At 36.0% G+C, this 26,981-nt stretch overlaps 1 long non-coding RNA gene across 1 annotated transcript in view; it reads right to left on the reverse strand.

The window, feature by feature from the left end:
- Positions 1-16,266: 16,266 nt before the first annotated feature.
- LOC105499012 (uncharacterized) overlaps positions 16,267-26,981 on the reverse strand; it is a 36,662-nt gene continuing 25,947 nt past the window's right edge. The window contains exons 2-3 of the long non-coding RNA XR_011619348.1: positions 20,591-20,680; positions 16,267-16,994 (exon numbers count right to left, since the gene is read on the reverse strand). This is a non-coding gene — a long non-coding RNA (uncharacterized lncRNA). The remainder of the gene's footprint in view (positions 16,995-20,590; positions 20,681-26,981) is intronic.

The raw sequence follows: 26,981 nt of genomic DNA on the forward strand, positions 1-26,981 counted from the left end.
AAGTAACAAAAAAAAATAAAACTAAAGAAGGGCATACAGGGTATGGGGATCTTAACTCTACAATGTTTAATTTCTTTCTTCATGATGTTTTTGAAGAAAAGATAGCTGAAGAAAACATGCCAATATCTTAAGATGTGTTAAAGCTTAGTTATATATGTATATCAGCTCATAATATTATTTTGTAGATTTGAAATATTTCTTAATTTTAAAAAAGAACTAAGATATATAATTATACCCTACAACTAAAATGCTAAAAACTTATACATACTCAGGTAACAAGAACTTTACGCGAATATGAGAAAATGTAAGCAGAGCTATTGAGAGAATATTTCCCATTTTAATTTTCATTGCCGTTGTTACAATACATTTTTACAATAAATAGTTACATAAAAGATCTACAGAATTTATGTAGGTAAACAGAAAAAAGTTAAAAGATCATTGGGTGAAATTCACGGTTGTTTTGGTTTTTATCCTCCCCTAAAAATATTTAATCAAAATATAATACATTGTAGTAGATTTAGCTCAATCTTAGATAATACTTTATCTGATCAATTAATTTAAGTAATCAACATAGATTAGTCTAAGTAGTAGACCATCTTTTCAAAAACATCTACAATATATTATATCCTTTTTTATTGGACTACCCATACATACTCTTTAGTCTATAATCTACAGATGCAGTCTTTTGTCCATAGAATATTAAATAAAATGTTAAATTTGAACCAAACATGGCAAGAGCATTTTCATGGCCCCGTGTGTTTATTATAATAGCCTGTCAGACAAGCAGATTCGCTGACACAAAAACATCACTTCCAGAAAAGTTATTTTGGGAAAGCCCATGGATATTCCAACGGTTTCAAATTCCACAGTAGTCCCTCTAGACAGTTAATCAGCACCATATTTTATGTCACTCCTTCAGGCATCTGTGCTAGAACCTGTATCAGCCAAAAGTCTATTTGCTTGTATAAAAACCTAAGTAATAGTTTGAGGTCATGCTGGGAAAACTCAGAGCCAATAAATTCAGCCCCACTGTACTTATGTCATGGCCTGCAGATGATAGTGCTGGCCCGAGGTGCCCATTTACGGTCCAACTGTACAACAGACATATGAGAAAACACCGCAAAAGTTAAAAATACCCATTCCGTTATGTGTTTTCTTATGACCCAGTCACCACACTTGGAAGAGTCAACCATATTGTCAAGAGGAGACTGGCTTGGCTTGAGACAAGAACTGGGTGTGCCCAGCAGTGCAAGGATGCCACCAGATGGGAAGCCGTAGTTGACTTCAGAAAAATATGTATCAGGAGTCAAGTAGAACCCCAGTCACAGCGTGAGGTTCAAGGGCACAGCTTAAAGCCCTAGTGATACAGTAGACTGAGAAGAAAAAAGCCAGAACACAGAAGAAAAATAAGTTTAGCACCAACCAGTTTGTAAGGCAGGACCTGGGGCACAGGGATCAAGTCATTCAGGTGTCAATTGTTAGACAGATCTTTACTGAGGACCACTGTGTGCCAGGCTCTGTTCTGGGTGCTGGGCACAAGGACCTACTTTTTTTTTTTTTTTTAACCAGGGCCTAAGAATTACTATACTTTTATATGCAGGTAAGGTTATTGAAAGTCTACAAGAGGCCGGGTGCGGTGGCTCAAGCCTGTAATCCCAGCACTTTGGGAGGCCGAGACGGGCGGATCACGAGTTCAGGAGATCGAGACCATCCTGGCTAACACGGTGAAACCCCGTCTCTACTAAAATACAAAAAAAATTAGCCGGGCGAGGTGGCGGGCGCCTGTACTCCCAGCTACTCGGGAGGCTGAGGCAGGAGAATGGCGTGAACCCGGGAGGCGGGGCTTGCAGTGAGCTGAGATCCGGCCACTGCACTCCAGCCTGGGCAACAGAGCTAGACTCCGTCTCAAAAAAAAAAAAAAAAGAAAGTCTACAAGATACTGGCAACAGAGATTGTTACCGGTGAATTAAAGATAAGAATTAGGCATTAGTGAAAAAAGTCAAGTATATTTTACCTTTGCAATCTTCAGTAATACTTCACTTTATTACTATGAGCTTATATTAGCTTAAGCGTAGTTTATAAGTACGTCATTTCTTTAAAATAAAGTTATTGCTACACAATCACATTTTCAGATGTGTGAACTGAGGCCTAGAGACATGAAGTGACATAAATTTACATGTCAAATTAGTGCTAGAGCCAATGGTAGAATTTGGGCTCCGTTGTTCTAAGCAGCGTTTTGTTTTATGTTTTTGTGTTTGTTCTGTTTATCTTTACACCTTTGGATCAAGATATATACTGTAAATATAAATATATTGAACTGGATGTGGGCAGATTCCAGGAAACATTTTCTTAAATTTTGAGAATTAGGAGAGGAAACTCTTTGATCTGTTATAAATTGCTTTTTAGGCATATTTTTGTAATGTTCTGTTTTAAAGACCAAACACCTCTGTTGGTTTTAATAATCACATTTATTTCTGAATTCTATAAATAACTGCAAAATAATGGGAATAGCATTTAGCCAATATTGCAGAAACATATTATTTAAGATTTGGTAGAGAGCTTCCATTTTATAAGAACACAAACAACAACATCAAAGCCTCGCTCAAGAAAAATTTGTTGAAACTTCTTCAAAACTTGTCTCCAAAATGTCAGAAACAAGTCTAATTTGCCAAGTCCTGCTGTCCAACTGGGACTTTGCACCATTTTTTCCTGTCATATTGTTCCTGGGCCACATCAACCTTCACACTCTCCCTCTGTGTTTGCCACTAGGTTTCCTCAGCTGATTTCAGTCAATAATGATTGCATTCAAGAAGCCCTGCCCTCGTTCAGCTTTCAGGAATACTTATTGATTTGAGATTCTCGTTTTTGCTTTTGCTTTAAATCCTCAGCCTTAATTTGTCTATGTTTTTATCTTCTATCTAATCTTATTTCTTGATGATTACATTTAGTCAGATAAAATTGTAATTTCATAGGCTGTATTTAAGATTCACAAATGTCATTACATTTTTCTTTCTGTTTTTCTTTTACTTAATGTTAGTCAAACTTAAGTGGGGGCAGGGTGCGGTGGCTCACACCTGTAATCCCAGCACTTTGGGAGGCCGAGGCGGGCAGATCACCTGAGGTCAGGAGTTCAAGAGCAGCCTGGCCAACATGGTGAAACCATCTCTAGTAAAAATACAAAAATTAGCTGAGTGTGGTAGCGCACACCTGTAATCCTAGCTACTCGGGAGGCTGAGGCACGAGAATCACTTGAACCTGGAAGGGGGAGGTTGCAGTGAGTGGAGATCACACCACTGCACTCCAGCCTGGGAGACAACGCAAGACTCCGTCCACCCCCCCCACAAAAAAATAAATAAAATGGGGATACTGGAAATGACTAAAATGTATAGAGTCCTAGATTCAATGCAAGCAATCAGGGGAACTCCTAGCAAGGGCATGAGATGACATCAAGTGAGCATGGCAGGAGGCCTCAAGTGGGAAATCCAGCAAGTGGGTAAGATTCAGTATTCGGAAGCAGGAAATAGAATAAGCAATGATCAAGAAAGGAAGGCTGTCAGAGAGGTCCAGTAGCAATCACACTAAAGATATAAGAGTACCATATAGGAAATAATGATTATGAATGTTCACTGCCTACCCGATGTCTATTTCCACTCCCTTTCTTTGCAAAAAGAAAAAAGAAAGAGAAGAAGGAAGAAAAGGAGGAGGGGAAAGAATAAGAGAATTAGAAAGAAAAAGAAGGAAGAAAAAAGAAGAAAGGTAGGAAATAAATAAGTGTTGTTTCAATAGTGATATCCCAGGTAAATGCTTTTGTTTTTCAGCCTTTCTTATAGCGAGACATGGTTGTGTGGCACTGACTGCCTGGAAAATTGCATTAAAGGCCCAAATTCTTCACTGTTCCTGCGGCTGTGTGGTTTGTCATGGAAATATGCTGTGTTCTCCAACTCTGACTCTGAGTTCATCCATGTAATTTGTTTTGGCCAACAGAATGATCCTTGCCAATTCTAAGCCTTGACTTTCAAGAGGTTTCAAGAGGCTTTGCATATGTATATTTGCTTAATCTTGCACCTCTGCTCTGCTGGGATAGTCTCCCAGTTCCAGGAAGAGGAAAAGAAAACGATGATGCAGAGCTGACACTTGAATAAAGGTGCCTCAACCAAACCCAGCTTCATCCAGCCTACAGCACAGTTTCCAGCTAACGTGCAAATGTTTAAGGGAGCTCAGCAGAACTCAGCAGACCCACTTCCATTAGCATGGCCCTGATTAGCTGAATCCCAGATCATGATGTGTAAGTGTTTATTGTTGTATGTTACTGAAGTTTTGTAGTTGTTTGTTATGCATCAAAAACTAACTAAAATACTGATAAATAAGACGCATAGAAATCCGATAGCAGAGGAAGGAGAGATATTAAGAAAAACTTTGTTCGCCAAAACAAGAGTACTCCATTTACTCTTTCCCCATCTCTCTGCCTTAAATCAGACTTAATATCTGAAGATGCAACAGTCATCTTGTGATCAAGTGTATATGTATAAAGATGCTAAAGATGGTGAAGTAAAAAGATAGAAAAGCTCTGGTCTCTGATGGCATTGTGATGCAATGTACAAGTCCTGGTTTATCTAATTCTGGATTAGGTATGAGAAATGGAATATAAAACTCTGATTTGTTAAGCCACTGTATTCAAATTTCTGTTATAGATAGCAAAAAAACATTCTTAACACAAGAATCAAAGCATGACTCCATTTCTGGATGGAGCATATGGTGGAAACAAATAGAAATATACCAGCAAGTGGAAACAAATAGCAAAGGATAGAACGGGAAGCAGAGGAGACCTGACACCAGACCACAGTTCCTACTGTTTTGGAATTCATTCTTTCCAGTTCGTAGTGATGGGACTGAGCCCAGAGAAAGGGAAGAGTGAAGCACAACTGTAGAATCCTACAGAAATAGGGACACAAACAAATCATTATATTAATATTATCAGGTTTAATTTGATCAATTGGCCACACGTTTTAGGACCTTAGGCTATTTGGGGCCTCAACCTTTTTCATTTCTTCTTTTAAAAACATTTCATTACTCTTTTTTTTTCTAATACTTTTTCTTTCCCTTGTTCTTTTGATATCTGTATCCCTTTGAATTAGCATTGTTTTCATGGCATTTTTTTTATCTGTCAGTCCCATTATCCATTAAATACAACCCTTTGTGCAATGAAATATGTACTTTTACAAATAGAATTTAATTCTTTAAAGTAGCACAGAAATGGCATAGCATGTTTTCATGACAAATTGTAAAAACTGAATAATAACTTATAGTAACCAAAGAAAAGACAAATTCTTCCTAAAACCAGCTGAAATTTTATATAAAATCTTTCTGCGATTTACAGCACAAAAGAATTGTTATGAGTTTCTTAAAGCAATTTTAAGAAACCAATGTGGTATAAATGTGTGAAAATACAAGTCAAATGTGGGCAAATATTTGAGAAATGACACAATGTAAAGCCTTTCCTGTCCCTTTTGCCAACATACTTTCCTGTAACTGGCCTGCCCTCAGGCTACTGGACAAGTAGCCCCAACTTTCAAAAACTATACTAATTCTTCAGCCTGCCAGATGATTTAATAATGTTCTCTCCAAACATGGTTAATGTACAAAAAGACAAAGAGTTGATATTCAGATCCTTTTGTTGTTGTTGTTATTCAAACATAATGGTTGGGATTTCATTAACACAGAAGAATTTATTGAATATGCTCTGTGTGTTCACATTTGAGCCACAGCAGGGAAGAAAAACAGCAATGTCCATGTGATTTCTTCTTGCTGCCTTGGGACATTGGGGCCTTTGAGGATAATAACACAATAAATATAGGATAACTCTAATGGGTATAGAATTGAATTTCTACATAGTTAAATGGATGTATTAATTAGGTTTCTTTGGCTGCAGGCAACAGAAAGTAATTCTTGGTAACTTGGTGGGGGAGAAAGATACTAACAATCTATGAGGATAGGTTGGGCGTGGTGGCTCAGGCCTCAGTTCACAACCTGCCTGGCCAACATTGTGAAACCTCGTCTCTACTTAAAATACAATATTAGACGAGCGCGGTGGTGTATGCCTGTAATCTCAGCTACTCAGGAGGCTGAGGCAGGAAAATCGCTCGAACCCGGGAGTTGGAGGTTGTAGTGAGCTACACTGCACTCCTGCCCGGTAGACAAACTGAGTGAGACTGCGTCTCAAAAAAAAAAAAAAAAAGAAAGAAAGAAAGAAAGTCTATAAGGAGAGTTCAAAAAATTGAACAAAAAGCTATATAGAACAAGGCTTCGGGAAGGGCAAGAGTTCGGGAAGCTCCAGGGATCTTAGTAACAGTAATTAATATGCTATTTCTTGAGAGTATAAGTACTAAGAATAAATCAGTTCCAACTGGTTGTTCAGGAAAACAGCATCCAATGCCTAGGGGAAGACTAAGGTACCACTTGCAAAGGGATTGAGGGAGTTCCCCCAAAGGAAAGTTAAGGGCTATTTTAAAAATAACAACCCAAGAATGTTGAGCAAAATCAAGAATGTCACCATAATGATAAAATTACAAAGGCCCAGATAATGATAAAATTACAAAGGCCCAGATTTCCCCAGGTGCAGGTTAGGAGAATAGAATGTTACAGAGAGATCTAAGATGAAAACAGAGTTTGCATTCTTTTTTTTTTTTTTTTGAGTCTCGCTGTGTTGTCCAGGCTGGAGTGCAGTGGGCAATCTGGGGCTCACTGAAACCTATGGCTCTCTGGTTCAAGCAATTCTCCTTCCTCAGCCTCCCGAGTAGCTGGGATTACTGGGCATGCACCACCACGCCCAGTTACTTTTTGTATTTTTAGTAGAGATGGGGTTTCACCATGTTGGCCAAGCTGGTCTCGAACTCCTCACCTCAAATGATCCACCCACCTCGGCCTCCCAAAGTGCTGTGATTACAGACGTGAGCCACTGTGCCTGGTCGGGAGTTTGCATTCTATTCAAGGGATTCACCTACTTTATTCCTCCTGATATAAAGGACAGGAAGTAATATGTGTAAAAGAATTTCCAATTTCAAAATTAGCATAAATCATCTCTAGAGAGCAAAGGGATACAGTTAAGCTTCTGCAATTGTTCTTCCTTGGAAATACTAGTTTTTAAAACTTTTCTCCTTTGAGGACAGAATAGTCATGTAACTTTCACATTGGAAATGGATAGTTTTATTATATCATCTATATAAGACAATTTCTAAACCTTTATTTTTATAAGTATAAGCTAAAAAGCAAATTGGGCTACATTTTATAAAAGCAAAGTTATTATTTCATTAAACTGATGGGAGATAATTAAATGCAGAGATTAGCACAATTAGAATAAATTAATAATTGTTTTAATATTCTTCTGGATCCAAATCAGTATTTCCATATAGTAACAGTGGAATGCACAGTCAGTTATTAAATGCTAAGTCAATTAATCATGTTAAAGGTGCTGATTTAAATGCCAAAATAATTAATGTGACCTTTCATTTATCGAGAACTGCTGGCATTTTGAAAAGATTTAGAAAATACTGTTTTGAACATACTTCAAGACTCTTAGGAATCATTTGAACTTGTTTCTTTTAAAGATAGTCTCCTCCTCTAATGAAATATTACAAAAAGAGTTAAATGTTTTTCTGGAGGAACATTTAAGCATCCCTCCAAATTGAGAGAATCGTGTTAACAGTCAAAAACTGTTTTGAAGATGGACTGTGTGTGCGTGTGTGTGTAAGTGTCTCAACTACAACATAATTTAAAATTCTATTACATCTGGACATAAACTTCAAGGGAGGGAAGAAGTTTCACCAGAAACCTACTTTTTAGGAAATGTTTAAGAGCTAACTCATCGTAAAGGTGGCAAAAGTGAAATGAGCAGGGCCATGGCAGGCGTGATTCTAAGGCAGCCCCTGAAGACTATCTGCCCTGATTCTTGGACCTGTGAGTACGATGAGCTAACGTGTCTGGATTGTAATCTTATTTGGTGAAGGGATTCTGTAGACATAGTTAAAGTTACTATTACCAGTTCACTTTGAGTTAATCAAATGCAAAGTTATTCGAGTGGGCCTAATCTAATCACACAAACCCTTGAGAGGCAAAAAATTTTGTTTGGCTGGTGGCAGAAAGAGAAATCAGGAAGTCAAAGCACAAAAAGAAATCTATACACTATTGCCAGCTGTGAGGATGGAGGGGGACCATGGTCAAAACTTGGAGGGAGACCATGAGGAGTGACAGTGACCCCTGGTGGACAGCCAACAAGGGAATGTGGACTTCAGTCCTACAATCACAAGGATGCTAAATTCTGCCAACAATTTGAATGCTCTTAGAAGCAGATTCTTCCTCAAAACTTGCAGATATGAGCCCAGCCTGGCTTATCTTTGTTTTGGCCTTGTGAGACCTATGCAGAGATCCTGGTCCAGGATGCCTAGATCTATAGAACTGTGAAATAATAAATGAGCATTGTTTTAAGTTGCTAAATTTGTCATAATTTGTTATGCAACAATTGAAACGTGTACTTGGGCATAAAATGAAAGTGTTCTTTATCAAGGAGGATGGCATGAGACTGTCATTTCAGTTTGTCTCCCAGTGCAAATGAGCCTCTGGATTCCTGTTTGGGTACCATGGAGAAGAGGAGGATATTTGGGGCTAAATAGCTGCTGACACCATTACATGGTATAGATAGGACAAACATAAGCCAAAAAACTGAACTGCTTTGCATACAATGTGCCATAAAATCATCCATGAAAAAAGTTGAAAGAGGGATGAAACAGGATTACCAAATTTTTGATAATCGATTAATGTATGTTTAAAGTGTCTGTATGATAACATATGATGTGTTTTCCATATAATGTAATATACTTATATAAAGAATGTAAATTTGAACATCAAAAAAATTGTGACTATGATAGATAGAAACACATCAAATATATAAAAATTCATGAGTTCATAATAAAACTCCAAAATCCTATGCCTAACAATTTTTAGAGGTTGTTAGGACACCATTTTTTTTTTCCAGAAAACTGTGAAATCAGTGAAATAATTAGCATTGATCTTTTCTGTAACAACTATTCAAGGGGACCAAAAAGTTGATAAGGGATGGGTTCTCCTTTGTAGAATAATATCTATTAGAAAAGAAACACTTTTGTGCCCCTAATAATTAATATTATAGTATTCATTAATGGCTGCTAATATTACTGATAAGGATCTTTATGATGACTGGATAGGCAGAGAATACCTGAATCCACCAGTGGATCCTAAGATCACGAAGACAGAAAGAACTGTCTTTGTATTACAAACCTAGCCCCACTTATGTATTAATCTTGCAAAAATAAATTGGATCAGAATCCAATTAAGCAGCTAGATCAAAATGTTCATTTATAGAAATTTCAAGTGATAGAAAAGCATGTTAAATAATACCAGAAAGATGCAATCAATATAATTCACAGTATGGGAAAGTCTACAGTACAAAAGTATTGTTTATGCAATAAACAAATAGTATTTTAAAAACAAGTGACGACTGCAATAGAATAAAGGAATTTAAGAGGTAAACCAACCAAATGCAATGTGTTGACTTATTTGAACAAATCAACTGATATATATACTCAAATTGTTCATGAACTAGGTGTTAAATACTATAAAGGAATTATCATTAATTATTTTAAGAGTGATAATTGTAGTTAAATTTAAAAGAAAAGTCCTTATCTATTAGAAATATTTAAGTAATTACCAATAAAATGATTTGTCTGAATTTACTTTAAGAAAACTCCAACCAAAATATATACACACACACACACACACACACACACACACACACACACATTTATATAGTGCATTTATGGGAATAGATAAGTAGATAAATCATGTATTGAAATACATAAAGTGAATAATGATAGTTCTTGAGGTTGGATAGTGTGTACATGGGTTTTCCTATCCAAAGACACATACGCACATACACACACACACACACATACACTCACACAGCTCTAATATTTCACCTAGAGTGTAGCCCCAAAATGCCAAGAAAGAGGATAGATTGAAAAGTTTCAAAAATTTTAAAAGTTTCAAAGGGACCAAAGAAAATGGAAGGGAAAAATATTAAGATTTTATTTTCATTTCAGAACAAAAAAGAGGTAAGAATATTTAAAGTTCTCATTAGAAAAAATGAACAAAATCCTTTCTGTGGATCCATCATAGCGAAATTTTATGACATCAGAAAAATCTGAAGATCCTACAAAGAGGAAAAAAGACCCATTAAGGAGCAATAATTGGGGTAACATAGAACTTCTCATAGGTAAGAATGAATGCAAACTAATGGAGAAATATCTTCAATAGTTTAAAAGAGAAATAATTTTTGTTAGAATTTCAAATCATGAAAAAGCAAAATAAAGACATTTTCAGATACTAAAACGTAATTTTCAAAAACTCTGTAAGAGTAGCTAGAGAATTTAAGGAAAAAAAGAATTACAAAAACCATGAGAACTAATAACAATAATAATGTATAACTAAAATTCTAGATAATCTTAATATGGGCAGGAAGGAGAAGAAGAAAAAAATTGCACTTGGGCCCAATGGATAAGATTAACCCAACGTAATTTGTAAAATTATGTTTCAACATGAGTTAAAGTTTTCATATTTAAAATATTACTGCTAAAAAGAAAAGAACATATGTTACCAAGTGTTGGTGAAGATGTGGAACAATCAGAACTCTCATACACTGCTGGTGAGATTTCAGATTGGTACCATCACTTTGGGAAAGTGACCATGTCTACCAGTATTGGATATACACATACCATATGACCCAATACTTTTATTTGTACAAATACACCCAACATAAGCTAGTACTAATACATATCAAAAGACTTGTACTAGAATATTCATGGCTGCATTATTTGTAATTGCCAAAAACTGAAAATTACCTGAAGCCCATCAACAGTAGAATCCATAAATAAATTATGGCATAGTGATACAACAAAGTATTATATAATAATGACAATGAATAAACTACAACTCTGTGTAACAATACAGATGAATCTCACCAACATAATGTCAGCAAGAAAAAATGAGCCAAACAAAAATAAATACCACGTGATTCCATGTACATAACATTCAAGAACAGGAGAAACTAATCTCTTATGCTAGAAGCCAGGATAATGGTTATCTTGGGGAAAGGAGTTAGAACTGGAAGAGGGCCAAAGGAGGCCTCCAGGATGCTACTAATATTCTGTTTTTTGTTTTGGGTGTGAAAAATCATCAAACTATATGTTTATGATTTCTTGCCTTGAAATCAAGAAAAATGGCAAATATTAAGGGAACTCCTGAAAATTAAAACTTATAAAACATGTAGAACTTCCATATGGATAGGGGTGAAAATAGAATGGCCAACTCAATAAGAAGTAGAAAAGAAAACACCAAGGAATGGAAAGGATGGTAAATCGAGCACACAAAAAAAGAAATGACAAATTAAGTCCAAACTTACCAGTAATTCCCCCCAAAAGTGAATGGTTTAAATTTACCTCATAAAAGACAGAAATTCTCAGATACCATACTGTTTATGTGATAAGACTCATTTAAACAAAATAACACAAAAGATTGAAGATTCCAAGTGGAAAAAAAACCAACAAGGAAATATCAGTTAAAAAAAAAATCTGATGTACTAGTATTTTTAGTAGCAAAAAAAAAAAAAGTAGATTTCATTGAAAAGGACAGAAAGGAGTATTTCAAATTTATGAAGGGAATAATTCACCAAGAAGGAACAACAGTCAAGTAGAGCTTCAGTATACATAAATAGAGAAATTGACAAATACAAAATCATGTGAGGAAACTTCCTATGGAAACTCTCAAACAGAAAATATACAAACAGAAAAAAAAGACAGGGGCTTGCTCTGTTGCCCAGGCTGGAGTACAGTGACACAATCATAGCTCACTGCAGCTGTAAACTCCTGGGATCAAGCAATCCTCCCACCTAAGCCTCCTGAGTAGCTGCAACTATAGGCATGCACCACCATGCCCAGCTAAATTTTTTTTATTTTTATTTTTGTAGAGATGAGGTCTTACTATGCTGTCCAGGCTGGTGTCAAACTCCTGGCCTCAAGCAATCCTCCCATCTCAGCTTCCCAAAGTGCTGGGATTACAGGCATAAGCCACTGTGCCTGGCTAAAAATATACATTTTATTCAAATATGAGTGGAACATTTACAAAATATAATTATATACCACATAATTTTATTTTAAATCATTAAAAAATAAAATTTAAAACTCTTTATTGAAGATAAGCCAAATCACCATATAATTATGTGTCTCTCAGTCATGAGTGAATAATTCATTACCATAATAAGTAGATGTTTTTTCTGTCATAACTGCAATCTTGTTTATTAAAGAGTAAAATTATATAAGACAATGATAACTCTCTAATTATTGCTAAAAGCTGTCTGTGTGAAAAATTATGTGAATGAAAAGAGATATGACCTAGGTCTCACAAATTTTCTGAACAAGTAGCCTTGTGAGAGAATCTTGGACTACATTGGTTTGCATGTCAATCTTAGAAATCTCTAAATTCAATAACTTTTGACATATAAACTCTGGGGCAGAAGACAGAAATTTCAGTATTATATTTTGAAAGCTATTTAGGCATAATGGATGCTAATGTTAGCTAATTCAGACACATAACTACTCAGGCAGCATATTTGTGCAACTCACAGCTCCACCACCAATATTGACCCTACTTTTCCTGTGTGTGTGTGTGTGTATTGAGTACAATAAAGGCTCTTGTGACTGGTAACAATATAAGTAACAGTATTTGGAGCAGCATGCCTTGGGGCTAATTCCATACTGATAGAACACCATAGTTCTCTTCCTTTGCCAAGAAGCATTGCCTAACATTAAACAGAACTTGAGTCTAAGTTTGGGCTCCTTATTTGTTGAGGCAAGAGGAAGAATCTTGTAAAAAAATTTCCCCTAAAAAAAAGATAGTTGCTCAGTTGTAAATGGAGTCCTTATATATTAAAATAAAAAAAGTATTCATTTTCACTGAACATGTTTTTGATTGTCAAGAAAATCTAGAACTGTACGTTCTGAAACCAATTCATACATTTCCTACAAGGCATTCATCTTTGATCCAGATTGCATTTTTTTCTCCCAAGAATATAATACATTCAATTCACAACAACTTCACAAAAAAATTGTAATAGGCAATTTGATATTAATCATTGAATTTCTTCCTCCTAATCATACAAACTTTATTAGCGAGAGAGAGAGAGAGGAGAAAAAGAGAGAGGAGAGAAAGAGAGAGAGACGGCCGGGCGCGGTGGCTCAAGCCTGTAATCCCAGCACTTTGGGAGGCCGAGACGGGCGGATCACGAGGTCAGGAGATCAAGACCATCCTGGCTAATATGGTGAAACCCTGTCTCTACTAAAAATACAAAAAACTAGCCGGGCGAGGTGGTGGGCGCCTGTAGTCCCAGCTACTCGGGAGGCTGAGGCAGGAGAATGGCGTGAACCCGGGAGGCGGAGCTTGCAGTGAGCTGAGATCCGGCCACTGCACTCCAGCCTGGGCAACAAAGCGAGACTCCGTCTCAAAAAAAAAAAAAAAAAAAAAAAGAAAGAGAGAGAGACTTTGTGTACATAGGTAGTAGTGTACTGGTTAATGTTTAACATCTGGCCTCTCCCTGGAGGGGGAAAAAAAAAAGGTGCTGGTTTGTAACATTTGCTGGTTTCCATGGTGTAAATACTCCTTCTATGACTGATTTCAAGCTGCCAACATGATTCCTAAAAATCTAACAATCAGCTGTTATAAGCCAGTGCAGGCCAGTTTCAGCACACCAGTGGGGGAAAATGCTTTTAAACCATCAAAATTGAATTGATGAAAGTGTCTGCATTTTGCTACTCTGATTATGCAGTTTAGGGTATGTAATTTATGATAAATGTAATCTTTTATATTCAGTTATGTTTTTACCTAGGTAAAATATTTGGCAACATAAATATCAGCCTTTTATATCATGAGATCTCAGAGAGAGAAGGTTGAATATAATTACACGTGCACAAATCAACAATATAAAAATTAATAACTGCAGAATAAAAGCTATAAAAATATCCCTTTCAGCCAGAACCACCATCTTCCAGTAATTCGCCAAAATAATGAACACAAAGGGTAACAGGAGAGTCACCTGATAATTGTTCTCTCGGCCTTTTAGAAAATATAGAATTGTTCCTTTGGCCACATACATGGTAATCTATAAGAAAGGGGATATTGTAGACATCAAAGGAATGGATACTGTTCAAAAAGGGATACCCCACAAGTGCTACCATGGCAAACCTGGAAGAGTCTACAGTGTTACCCAGCATGCTGTTGGCATTGTTCTAAACAAACAAGGGCAGGATTCTTGCCAAGAGAATTAATGTGCATGTTGAACACATTAAGCACTCTAAGACCTGAAATAGCTTCCTGAAACGCGTGAAGGAAAATGATCAGAAAGAAAGGAAGCCAAAGACAAAGGTACCTGGTGTCAGTCAGCCCCACCCAGAGAAGCACACTTTGGAGAAAAATGGAGAGGAGCCTGAGCTCCTGGAACCTATTCCCTATGAATTCATGCCACAATAGGTATATAAAGATAAAAGACCTCTGGACTATAAAAAAATATATAATATATTTAAAACATATATATATAATGTATGTAAGTACACACACACATAAAAGGCACTTTTTAAATTATTTATTTATTTATTTATTATACTTTAAGTTCTGGGATACATGTGCAGAACATGCAGGTTTGTTACATAGGTATACACATGCCGTGGTGGTTTGCTGCACCCATTAACCTGTTAATTTGCATTAGGTATTTCTCCTAATGCTATCCTTCCCCTAGCCACCCCCCACCTCCAAACAGGCCCAGTGTGTGATGTCCCCCTCCCTGTGTCCATGTTTTCTCATTGTTCAGCTCCCGCTTATGAGTGAGAATACGTAGTGTCTGATTTTCTGTTCTTGTTTGCTGAGAATGATGATTTCCAGCTTCATCCATGTCCCTGCAAGGGACATGAATACATCCTTTTTTATGACTGCATAGTATTCCATGGTGTATATGTGCCACATTTTCTTTATCCAGTCTATCATTGATGGGCATTTGGGTTGGTTCCAAGTCTTTGCTATTGTGAACAGTGCTGCAATAAACATGTGTGTGTGTGTGTCTTTATAACAGAATGATTTATAATCCTTTGGGTATATACCCAGTAATGGGATTGCTGGGTCAAATGGTATTTCTGATTCTAGATCCTAGAGGAATCGCCACACTGTCTTCCACAATGGTTGAACTAATTTACACTCCCACCAACAGTGTAAAAGCGTGCATAAAGGGCACTTTTCAAAGTAGAGCCTAAAGACAGTAAGTAGTTTTCTGTGGTTTCTTTCTTTTCTTTTTCTTTCTTTCTTTCTTTCTTTCTTTCTTTCTTTCTCTCTCTCTCTCTTTCTCTTTCTTTCTTTTTCTTTCATGTGAGTAGATAATAACCATTACTTTCATGCTCTGTTCAACCCTGAGAAGAGCTTTTCAAGCTGTATTCCAGAAATGCAACATTAAAGTCATGCTGAGAGCTTTTCCTTTTAAAACAGGTAACAACTTATTATATAGATGTGGGGAGATATCATTTAGCTACACTCCAGCTACACTCCTGGCCTGAGTCACTCTGACAAGTTTTGTATGATTTTCAAATAGGAGAAATGATCTTACTGACACTTTCTTCCAACCTAGAATGGTTTAATTAGGAAACTGGAAGATATGAAACCTCATTTTTCCCCTTACTTATTGTACCATGTATCTGCTATTGACATTTTTGAAAAAAGACATCATTTTCCACATGTTGGGAAATTTTGTTATATTCAGTTTTATAAGTTATGCAGCTTAATTATCCCTTATCCAAAATGCTTGGAACCACAAGTGTTTCAGATTTCAATTTGATTCAGATTTTGGAATATTTGCATTCTACATTTTACCCTGGTTAAATATCCCAAATCCAAAAATCAAAAATCTGAAATGCTCCAATGAGCATTTCCTTTGAATGTCATATCAGCACTCAAAAGAGTTGAATTTTAGAAACATTTCAGATTTCGAATTTTCAGATTTGAGATGCTCAGCCTGTACCAAACAAAACACATACACATAAAATGTTAGAAATTTTTCTATTCATATTAACTTTCTAAAAACTGCATTTTAAAATAGAATCTTAAGAATAAAAGGAATTCAGATGCTGCCTCAAACATTAAATGACACTGTCTGTTCAACTGACACTGCCAAGGGCATAAAAAACTTGGGTATGGTGTCATGAAATGTTTATATCCTTTTCTCCCAATGTAAGACTTAAAAGAGAGTGTTGGATATTGCAGCAAATTAGTAATTTTAAAGCATAACTTAGTGTATTAACTTAGGAGCAAAACAAATGATGTACATTGATTACTCAGTTGAGTTTGATACATTAACTAGAAATACATAAATGTACGATTACATTTCAAATGGACCATAAGAGTTAAAGTGCTCTAGTTATGTTGAAATACGTTTAACTAAATGTCAGTTACACCATTAATATCATTAAAATATAGTTTCCAAATAAATTATCACCATTGACCCTTTTTTCTTATTTCTGAGCTTATTCATTTAATGTATTTTATTTCTACTGTAGTCAAAATGCTATTCGTAAGCAAATAACAACAGAAAAATATGTAAGTATGTAGATAGCAAGAAGGTTTACATCTGCAGTTTTCCAACTGAGATATAATCCTGAGGCTGCCTAACACTTTCCATGGGATATAAAGACAAAGATAGTTTTATGGAAATAAATTTAGTTAAAATGATTCCCTTTAACAATTTCCCTTCTTCTGCTTCACAAAAGAAAGAAAACTACCTTAGGGGCATAAAAAAATCTCTGGGGCATTACAGAGGATATTTGAAATGTTGGTGGAGGTATTAAGAAAATTAAGATCATGTCCAGGAAATGCAGTACCTAAAAAAAGAAAAGAAAATTAAGATTAGGTAACAAATCATTTTTTTTTTCAATTGAGGGGTATTCAATTATTTTTCTTAAAAAAAATGTAAAGAGTCTAATTCAATTGTCAATGATAGGTCACTAAAAGTGCTTTTGATACGAGACTACTAGTTAGGATTCTTCAGATAAACAGAACCAATAGGAGATAGAGATAAATATATAGATAGATACAGAGATAGAGAAATGGAGATAGAGAGAGATAGAGATAGAGACAGAGACAGAGGGGGAGGGATAAAGATAGAGATAAAGATAGAGGTGGGGATAGAGATAGAGATGGAAACAGAGAGAGAGAGAGAGAGAGAGAGAGAGAGAGACAGAGATACATAGAGAACTATCTTAAGGAATTGGGTCTTGCAGTGGGGTTAACAAGTCTGAAGTTTGTAAGACTGGCTGGCAGGCTGGAAATTCAGGTAAGAATTGACATTGCAGTCTTGAAACCAAAATCTACAGAGCAGTCAGCAGGCTGTAAACTCAGGCAAGGTTTCTATGCTGTCTGCAGTCTTAAGGTAGAATTGCTTCTCTTTTGGGAAACCTCAGTCTTTTCTCTTAAGACATCCAATAGAATAAACGAGGCTTAGCCACATTATTGTAGGCAATTTGCTTTACTCAAGGTGTATTGGTTGTAAATGTTCATCACCTCTACAAATACCTTCATGGCAAAATCTAGACTAGTGTTTGACCAAATAAATGGGCACCATAGCCTTGCCAAGGTGACACATAAAGTTAACCATGACAGGGATATATGTGTTTTTTGCATATGACTTGAGTCAATAAAACTGACTGACATTACTGTAACAAAACCTTCATTCTCATCTACTTAAGTGAACATAAGCTTTTCATCTCTAAGGAGGAGAAATAAAGCAAAGTTGATGCTCAACCCTGCCTAACAATTAGTAATATTCATCCATGTCTACAATAAGCTAATTATTTTTAAAAATTATATCTATCCCCCTAAGAAATGGATTTGCTTAATAATTATGTATCAAAATGTGTAATATATTCATGCCATTTAGTCCTATTTCGTACTAATAACTATAATGAATACTCAATCCAAAAGAAACATTTGAACAGTTAGAACCTATGGACATGAATTTTTAAAATTAGTTCCCAAATGAGTACTCATGCATTTGTTGCTGAATAATATGATTAATAAGGGATTTTTAAGCATAAAAATCAATTAGGTTATAATTCAGATGCAGAAATACAAGTATGAAGAAAACTACAAGTGAAAAAATGGAAGATTTTAAAGCATAAAAATATATTGAATTAAGAAACAATTCTGTGGGGGGATGGAATGGAAATAAAAGAACAAAACTACAAATGAAATTTCTGGTTTGAACTTTTCAATGGGTTATAGCTAGTAACAGATTGCTATGGTTTTTGTTATATTGAGTGCTTTTAAAATGGCTTTATTCTAAAAGGTCAATATTTATATTATACTGAAAATTACACCCCTTATCATTGTTTTTAGTGATGAAAAGAAATTTTAATGTCCATTTAAATGTGCAGGAGGGTATATAGCTTTTTAGAATTCTTTTAGCAGGTGTGTAAGAAAAAAATTAGGGGACTGCTGTCATACATGATATGCCTTAAGAATACAAAAGACATTTCTCTATAGAAATAACTGTGCTAAGTGGAGGAAATTTTTCAAGTTCTCAAGTCTACATAATATACTGCTACAACACAACCGAACCTTAGAGATCATCTTATGCAGGTTCATTATGACAAAGTCGGGCCCAGAAAAGGTAATAAGAGGGTCTTTTCACCCACTCTAGTTTTGCCAACATTGTGATGTAGAGACCTCTTGCTGAGATGATCTGGCACAGCATCCTGCTATGCAGACAAGGATGTAAGGGCAAATATACAGTATCATAATGGTACATGTGAACATTGTACTGGAATTTTGTTAAGAAATTTTATTTACTTAGCACCTCCAAGTTTATCATTTTTTGCTAAAGATACATTAAAAGTTTGTCCCTGAACTTTCAGAATTTAACAGATATTAATATGGACCTATTTGACAGTCTGATCCCGGCATATAAACTCTTGAAGTATAAAAAAATGGCTACCGAAGGTCATGCCCTTCAGATCCCAAATGCTAGAATCGAAGGGGAAGCTGAGTGCTTTACCTGAGGTAAAGTGCTTAATATAATCATGACGAGGCTTTCTAAAAGAAAATATGGAGAGAAAATACCAAAGCAGTATTGTATTCATTTGTATCAGTTTATATTAGGGTAATAATGTTGTAGGTGATTTTTTTCTTTTCTTTCTTTTCTTTTTTTTTTCTTTTTTACAAATTTTGTTTAACGGGATCATACTACTTTTACAACAGAAGATTGTTTTCAGAAATATTCAGAATTTCTATGTTTCCTCACATTCACAGAATTTGGGGAGTAATAGACTGAAAAGCAGTATCAGGGGAGGAGAAGATAAATAATTTTAGAGCTTTAAATAGAGATCTACTAAGGAATATAAGGACTGATAAAAAATAAATATCAAGGCATTTATGCCTTTACATTTTCTATTTAATACAATTATTTCATGTAATCAATTGAAAAAGAGATAAAGCCCCACCCTGTTGGGTTGTGACACATCAGACTTAGCCCCAGAGTAGTATCACTGTCAAAGAGGCACAATCCAAACAGGCAAAAAAGGTTTCAATGGAATTTCATTCCTTAGCTAAACCTCTGTAAAGACAGTAAGGAGATCTATTTCTAGGCACTCAGCAAAATGTCGCAGTTAGCACATCTTGTTTTCCCTTCTCTTCTCCAGTGCTTTCAAATTCCACATCCACTAGAGCCTTTCATTTGCCAAACCCAAGGTAAGAGGCAAAAAAGAAAAGAAAAAAGAAATCAATCAATCAATCAATAAAAACTTTCTTTTCAACCCCCAGTCTGAAACTGTCTCTCTTTCCCAACTCATTGATTTGCTGAGATTCAACCGCTTTGCTGGGTCCTCCTCACCTTTCCCCTTCTCAAGTTGGTGATGGATATGGGTTGGATTGGGAGAGTGGGAGTAGGCTGGGAGTTACAGGATTGCTGAATCATCTTGCTTCATCTTTACCTTTATAAAATTTGTTAAAATTAAACTTTTACAAAATCATAACATACACTGTATCATTTCCTGCAACATCAACGGCAACAACAAAAAATCAAAATTTGTAGTGAACGTCCACCTTCTTTTAAAAATGACACTGACAAAAACTCTTGGAGTCATTGAAACCCTGTGAAGTGTGTACTTTGTAGGGAAATCTGTGTTGATATGCATGTGTGCCATGTCAGAATCACTCACTACAGGAGTACAGATGCAGTGTCTGCAGAAGCATACAGAAGCCACATAGCACTGCTTGGAAAGATTCATCAGCACCAGCCATTTGCTTTTTCTCATCTTTGCTTAGAAAATTTCTCTTCCAGCCACCACAACTGGGATATCTCCTGCTCAGTGGTAAATCACTTTTATTTCATAAAATGGCCTCCTAGAGCAGTTTTTAATCTATTTTACTACCACGATGATCTGCCTGATCACACTTACGTCTTCAAGGTGACAGCACTCACTGCACAATTCTCAGCCTCCTGGATCACACCACAGCCCCTTCACTGCCTTCACTGCTGCAACATAGCAAATAGCAGGTCATTCTTGAATTGCTGAAAAAAAAAAAGATGAATACATTTTAAAAAACATTCAAAATAATTCCAAAAAGGCATGAATAAATTTTAAAATACTTTCAAGACAATTTCATTGTTTGATATTGATTTTCTGGATAACTAATCTACAAAATTTAGCCATTGTTTCCTCCACCCAAGTAAAACATAGAAAGAAGAAAAGATATGAAAGAGGTAACTGAAGAAAGATACACAGTCAAGACATTCTATAGATTGGCCCCCAGAGAATATATTCTTTCACTCTGCCTGAATTGTCACATTGAATTAGCCAGACTAAATAAAACTCCACTGTTGGAGATACTTTGGGTTAACACATATCTTCCTTTAAAGCACAAACAATCTTGTTTAAATCAGCTTATTTCCATACTAAAAGGTGATTAGAAAGAGTTCATAAAAGATGGATTTCATTTGAGAGGTATGAAGGGTTTTTGTAGGGGAGAAATAGGTAATATTGGAGCAAGGAGGCCTTCCAGGAGAAGGGAAGGGTCAAATATTATAAACCTAGGAAAGCACTGAAGAGAGAGTCTAAAGAGGTTGGAAAGTATGAGCAGAGAGTTATGATACAAAAGATACCCTGTGAGCATTATAATTTTACCCAGGGCAGTGTTTTGCCCTGGAAAAGAGGAGGAAATGTCTTTTAGCACTGAATACTACCCACAGACCCTCTTCATGGACGAGCCCTCCTCCTTGTCTAGCTTCTATTCAGTTATTCACTTATGCAACATTTATTAATAGTCCTCTGTTTTTAAATTACAAGAAGAGTTAGATGGGGATTTGGGGGCTGGTTGATAAGCTAGCTATCATCTACAGCTCGACTTCATAGGGAAATGTGCACCAAGTACCCTAATATATGAACTCAACTTATTGTGAGAAATGCATATAAGAAACGTCAGTATATTTTTAGAAAGCAAACAGAAAGCTGAAAAAAATTTAGCTACTTATAAGTAGCTAAATAGAATGCGTACATTTTATTGTCCTACTGAAACAATATATGTATTTTTAGTCATTTATACAGTAATATAAATTAGTTTAATCTGATTGATTTTTTTTTCCTAATTCTTAAGCTGATACTATTGCCAGGAGGGGGAAATTTATTTTGGTTTGAGATCTAGGCGGAAAACATCATTTGTTAATATGGATCACGTTTGGAGGTTTTACAGGCCGAGATACAGAGATGAAGAAAAACAAACAAACAAAAACTTAGGGCAGTTTAAATCTAAAGGTCTGCTGAAAACCCAGTAGGAACTCAAAAATGTTTTTGGACAAATAGGCTATATATGATCAACTCAGGAGTGAAACATTAAGTAGAGAGATATTCCGTCTCATTTGTATTTATTAGGGACTACTCTATGGAAAAAGAATGGAAGACTGCTGGTTGGTGAGTTTGAGGAGAAGGTGCCACAATCTAGCATATCCTACCTGAGGTATTAACTCAGCCAGAACAAAAGAAGCAGAGGGGAGAGGGTTCTTATGGAATTATAAAAAGTAACTCAATGCTAGCATTAAGTCTTTAATGGAGTTTGTTGTTAAAAGGAATGAGACACTGAGGCTTCAAATGACTTAACAAAATACATTTCACACCCTGAACTCGGCCTTCTATTTTAGACCAGTTGTATATCTCTCAGTTTGTCTCCATTTATAGACAGAAGAACACACTGAATTAGGTCATTAATAAGACACACACAATGCACTGCCTTCTCAGTATAAGCAACCATGAAAATTCGTTCTGGGGAAAAGTAAACCTGTCCTTCAACATTTCAGTTGTTGAAGGTTGCGCTGAATTAGATTGCAAAGATTACATAATGTTCCTGGGGGTTGCAGGCCTTTCATCCTCTCAGCTGGCATGAAAACTGCTAGGTGCTCTTAAACAGCACTAGAATTAATATGTGTGCGTGTCCTATCAGTTCGTTTATACAACACTTCCTTGGCTTTTAAGAAATGAACTTGATTAGCCTTCCTCCCAGTAATAGTCTGTCATTGTCCAAGACTAGGGGAAGTAGGTTCTCACTTTAAGAGATTTTAATCCCTGTAAAGAAGAGTTCTTAAAAGGATCAGAATTGTAGAATATTAGAGTTCAATTGATCTTAGAGTATTTTTTAGACTAAACCCCTCTTTTTATAGATGAAGCCACTGAAGATCAGAAAATTATTTGTCCAGAATCACACACCTAGCTAATGGAAGGAGAGACCCCAGGTCTTAGCCTATTGAGATTCAGGTTTACATACTTACATACTAAAACTATGCTGTACAGTCTCCGGGGAACTTCTTAAAAGTGAAATTCCCATATGCCACTCCAGACAATTCATCAAAATCTCTGGGTGAGGAAACTTGGCTTCTGTATTTTTTTTTTTAACTTTCCCAGGCAATTCTAATGTGGAACCAGTTTGGAAATCACTAGTCTAGAAAAAGAGTCTATCATCTTTGGCAAAGACAAACAAATATCTCCCTTTCTTTAGCATGTTCTTGGTTCTTGGTGTTCTTGTTCTTGGTGTTCTTGGACCTATTGTCCTGGGTCTAACTGTTGATAGAAACCCCTTTCACACTCAGAAGTGTCCCAGTATGCATGTCCCAAGCTACATCCTATCTTTAATCTATTTGACTTTTAGGCATTGAAATGACATCTCCCATGGCAAATGCAAAAGTCCCCCTAAAGAGTTAAAAAGTTATAGCTATGAGTCATGGTGCCAAAAAAAGAATACAATTTATCAGCTACCCTGGAATTCTCCCCTTAAGAAAGAGATATTTCTATGTCTGTATTGAATGTTGGCTTCCTAAGCCTAAGGTGACAATGTAGCCAGGTTTTGAAAGACTTTGGGAAGGCTAGCTTTCTGGGATCTCCCTAAATTTAATATTACAGGAGTTCCCTACTTCCCTTAACAACAAATAGCAATTTATTAATGTTAGATGCAAGAGGAATAAAGGAATCCTGGCACAAAACCAAGTTATTAACGAAAATGCCTACATATGTGACATATCCAGAGAACTCATTCGTACCATTGAAGGAATTGTTAACTTCCTGCATGTTTTTTTTAAATCTCCATTTCTATTTGTTGGTATTGTTTATTTTAGTCAGGGTATTTTCAGTTTGAAATAACAGAAATGCAATTCAACTAGCGTGTGGTAAAAATTAATTTATTGACTCTATAGAAGGGAAGAAAATGAATGGTCCCAACATCAAACATTTTGCACTAACCTAATAGATTCGGGACTAGATCACCTTGAAACATCACAGTGTACTCCATATATATGTACAACTATTACATGCCAATTAACAACAAAATTTTAAAAATTAGCCTTTTCCTCACGTTTCAGCTCTGCGTCTTTCTAGGTGTGGACCTCATTCTCTCATATTGTTGGCAAGCTGTAGCCACACGATGAGTAGGATAGTTTCTAGGGGTCTTAGGTTCCTATCCTTCCAGTAAGGGGACCACAGAGGTAAGAAACAATTTTCCAACCTTGTCCCAATAGGAATATCCCAAGGAGTCTGATTGATCGATCGATGTCATTAAGCTACCTCTCAGCCAATGTATGCAGCCAGGAGAATGAGTGTTTCTGTTTGCCACGACTGTTACTCCCATCCACTAATACTGGGGTATATAAGGAAGGAGCCTATTATATAAGTAGGAAGGTGCATATGGGAAAACTTGTTGTGCAGTTTAAAACAGTAACTACCACAAAATAATACCACCATCCTTATAGAGCCTCAAAAAATAAACACTTCAATTCAATAGATTAGTAGAGAAAATATCAAAACATATTTAGGGGTAGACCTGCTTGCTTCTAAATTAAAGGTAAGAGGTATGCTGGAGAAAAAATATAAAGCTTATTCTTCTAAATGCACTGTTCCAAATTCATTGAAATGGAGTGAGAATGTCCTTTCTTCACATAAGCACCTGAACCTCTATTGGGAAGTTGCCATTACAAACGCAGTTACATGCAAGTGAAAAAGCAGCTGAAATCTCTTTTTTTCTAATAGGATTCTGAGTGCAGATGGAGAAGCATCAAATTACACAGGAAGTCTAGAAAAGAATGAAATCCAGACCCAGGATGTCCTAACCCTTCCCTGACCCTTAAAAACAAAAACTGTGCAATTGGCACTTTAATGCTTTGTATTCACTTATCAGGTGGTAGCAAGAATTTGTGGATTACGGAAATGGAACCTGAAGAAAACAGGTTAAAAAAAAGGGGGGGGCATATGAATAGGGATTTAATTCTTTTTCTGATAAATTTTAGAATATATTTCTTAGACCTTTGTCTCTGAGTTGGAACTACATTCAAATGTGAACAGAAATATTGATTGAACACAGCTGGTGAGCATTTTAATCTCACAGTCCAACAGGATGAAGCAGGAGCCTGTGAACTCCTCTCCAGTATAATCTCTGTTTATTATCAGATGTTTTCATACATTCAATTCTGCTCTAGGAATGCACTTTCAACACTTTGTAAATAAGAAATAGTAAATGTGAATGAGTCCGTAATTAACTTACAAAGAATGAAACTGAGGCATGAAGAAGCTGGTCTCCTTCTGAGAATTCCCGTAAATTATCATGGAGTCAAAAAACCAATTCCTGAAGGAGGATATGGTCAGTGCATTTGCAATGTTAGAGAAGGAAATATTTTTCCAAGCTCAGCTACTAACTACTGTACTCATTTCTATGCTTCAGGGAGTAACTTGTGATTCTTTAGATCAATATTTCTCCAAGTTATAAATGTTAGCATAAATGCACATTATTGGCTATCACCTCATCTTTGCTGATTTAGTATCCATGAAGAAAGGGCCTGTCCTAGAACCTTCATTTTAATAAGCATCCTCACATATTTCTTAAGCAAGCTAAACTTTAAGAACTTCTGCTTTACTATTTATTAATTACCAGTACACTATTTTCCACCTCTAGTATATGATTTATTTTTCTCTTTATATTTAACTTTTAATAAAAACAACATGTGACCAGTATTGCCTTTTGTTCCTTAAGGAACTTAGGAAAGCATTCCTTAAGCACAATTCAAGGTATATCTAGCCTACATGAGACATATAAACAAAAATTCTCTATTATCCATTCAACAATTATTTACTGAATAATTATTTTGTGACAAGCTTCAGTCACTGTACTGGAGACAGAACAATGACCAAATAGACAAAAATCACTGCCTACATGGAATTTATATTCAAAGTGAAAGAGAGGTTTCTAATAAGACTTAAAAGATGAAAATATACAATATGTTAGATAATAATACTTTCTAAGGAAAAAATAAAACAATATAGCAATAGGTAGCACATAGGTGCTATGGTTTGAATGTATCCCCTCCAAAATTTACGTGTTAGAAACTTGTTCCTCAGTGCAGCAGTGTTGAGGGAACAGGCCTAATGAGAGCCATTTAGATCATGAAGCTTCTGCCATGCCCCTATAAAAAGTACTCATGGGAGTGGGTTCTCTCTCTCTTGCTTTTCTGCCACGTGAGGACACAACATTCCTTCTCTCTGGAGGAAGCAGTGCGTGAGGTGCCATCTTGGAACCAAAGAGACCAGGCTCTAATCTGACGGCACCTTAATCTTGAACTTCCCAGTATACAGAACTGTGAAAGAATAAATTTCCATTCCTTATAAATTACCCAGTCTGTATAATTCTTTTATAGCAACACTAAACAAACCAAGACAATAGGTGAGAGGAAAACAGTATTAGAAATTTTAGACAGGGCAGTCAGGGAAGGTTCCACTAAAGAAGGTAACATTTAATTTCAGGCCTTAGAAGGTAAAGAAGTGTGGATATTTGGGAAAGGAGAATTTCTGGCAGAGACCAGCAAATGCAAAGATCCTAAAGGAGCAAAAGCATGCCTGGTATGTTAGATGAAGACGAAAGCGATCAGTGTGCGGGGAGCAAAGTGAATGAGAGAGCAGTGGCAAATAAGGTCAGAGAGCTGGAGAAGGGCAGATCAAACAGTATCTTACAGGTTCTTCTAAAGACTTTCGTTACATTATAAATGAGATGGGAAGCAATTTGGACTAAAGATTCTGAACACTGTTCTATTTAGAAGGCAAAAGTAAGAGAGGGAGTATAATAGCATGGCTTAGAATGCAAACCCCTGACTGTGGAGGATTTTTACTTCCAGCAATACCTAGTTCAGTGATTTGGGCCAAACCTGCTAAAGATAATAAAAAAGACTAGCTAATATTTTTTAACTTCCTAAATGCATTAAAGAACTAACAATGCAATTAGGAATTATCAAATTTAGGAGAAATTTGGAAGAAAACAGGAATCTAAAGAGATGAGCCTAACATTCAAAA

The sequence above is a fragment of the Macaca nemestrina genome, chromosome 2 (genome assembly GCF_043159975.1).
Source record: "Macaca nemestrina isolate mMacNem1 chromosome 2, mMacNem.hap1, whole genome shotgun sequence".
Classification (NCBI taxonomy): Eukaryota; Metazoa; Chordata; class Mammalia; order Primates; family Cercopithecidae; genus Macaca; species Macaca nemestrina.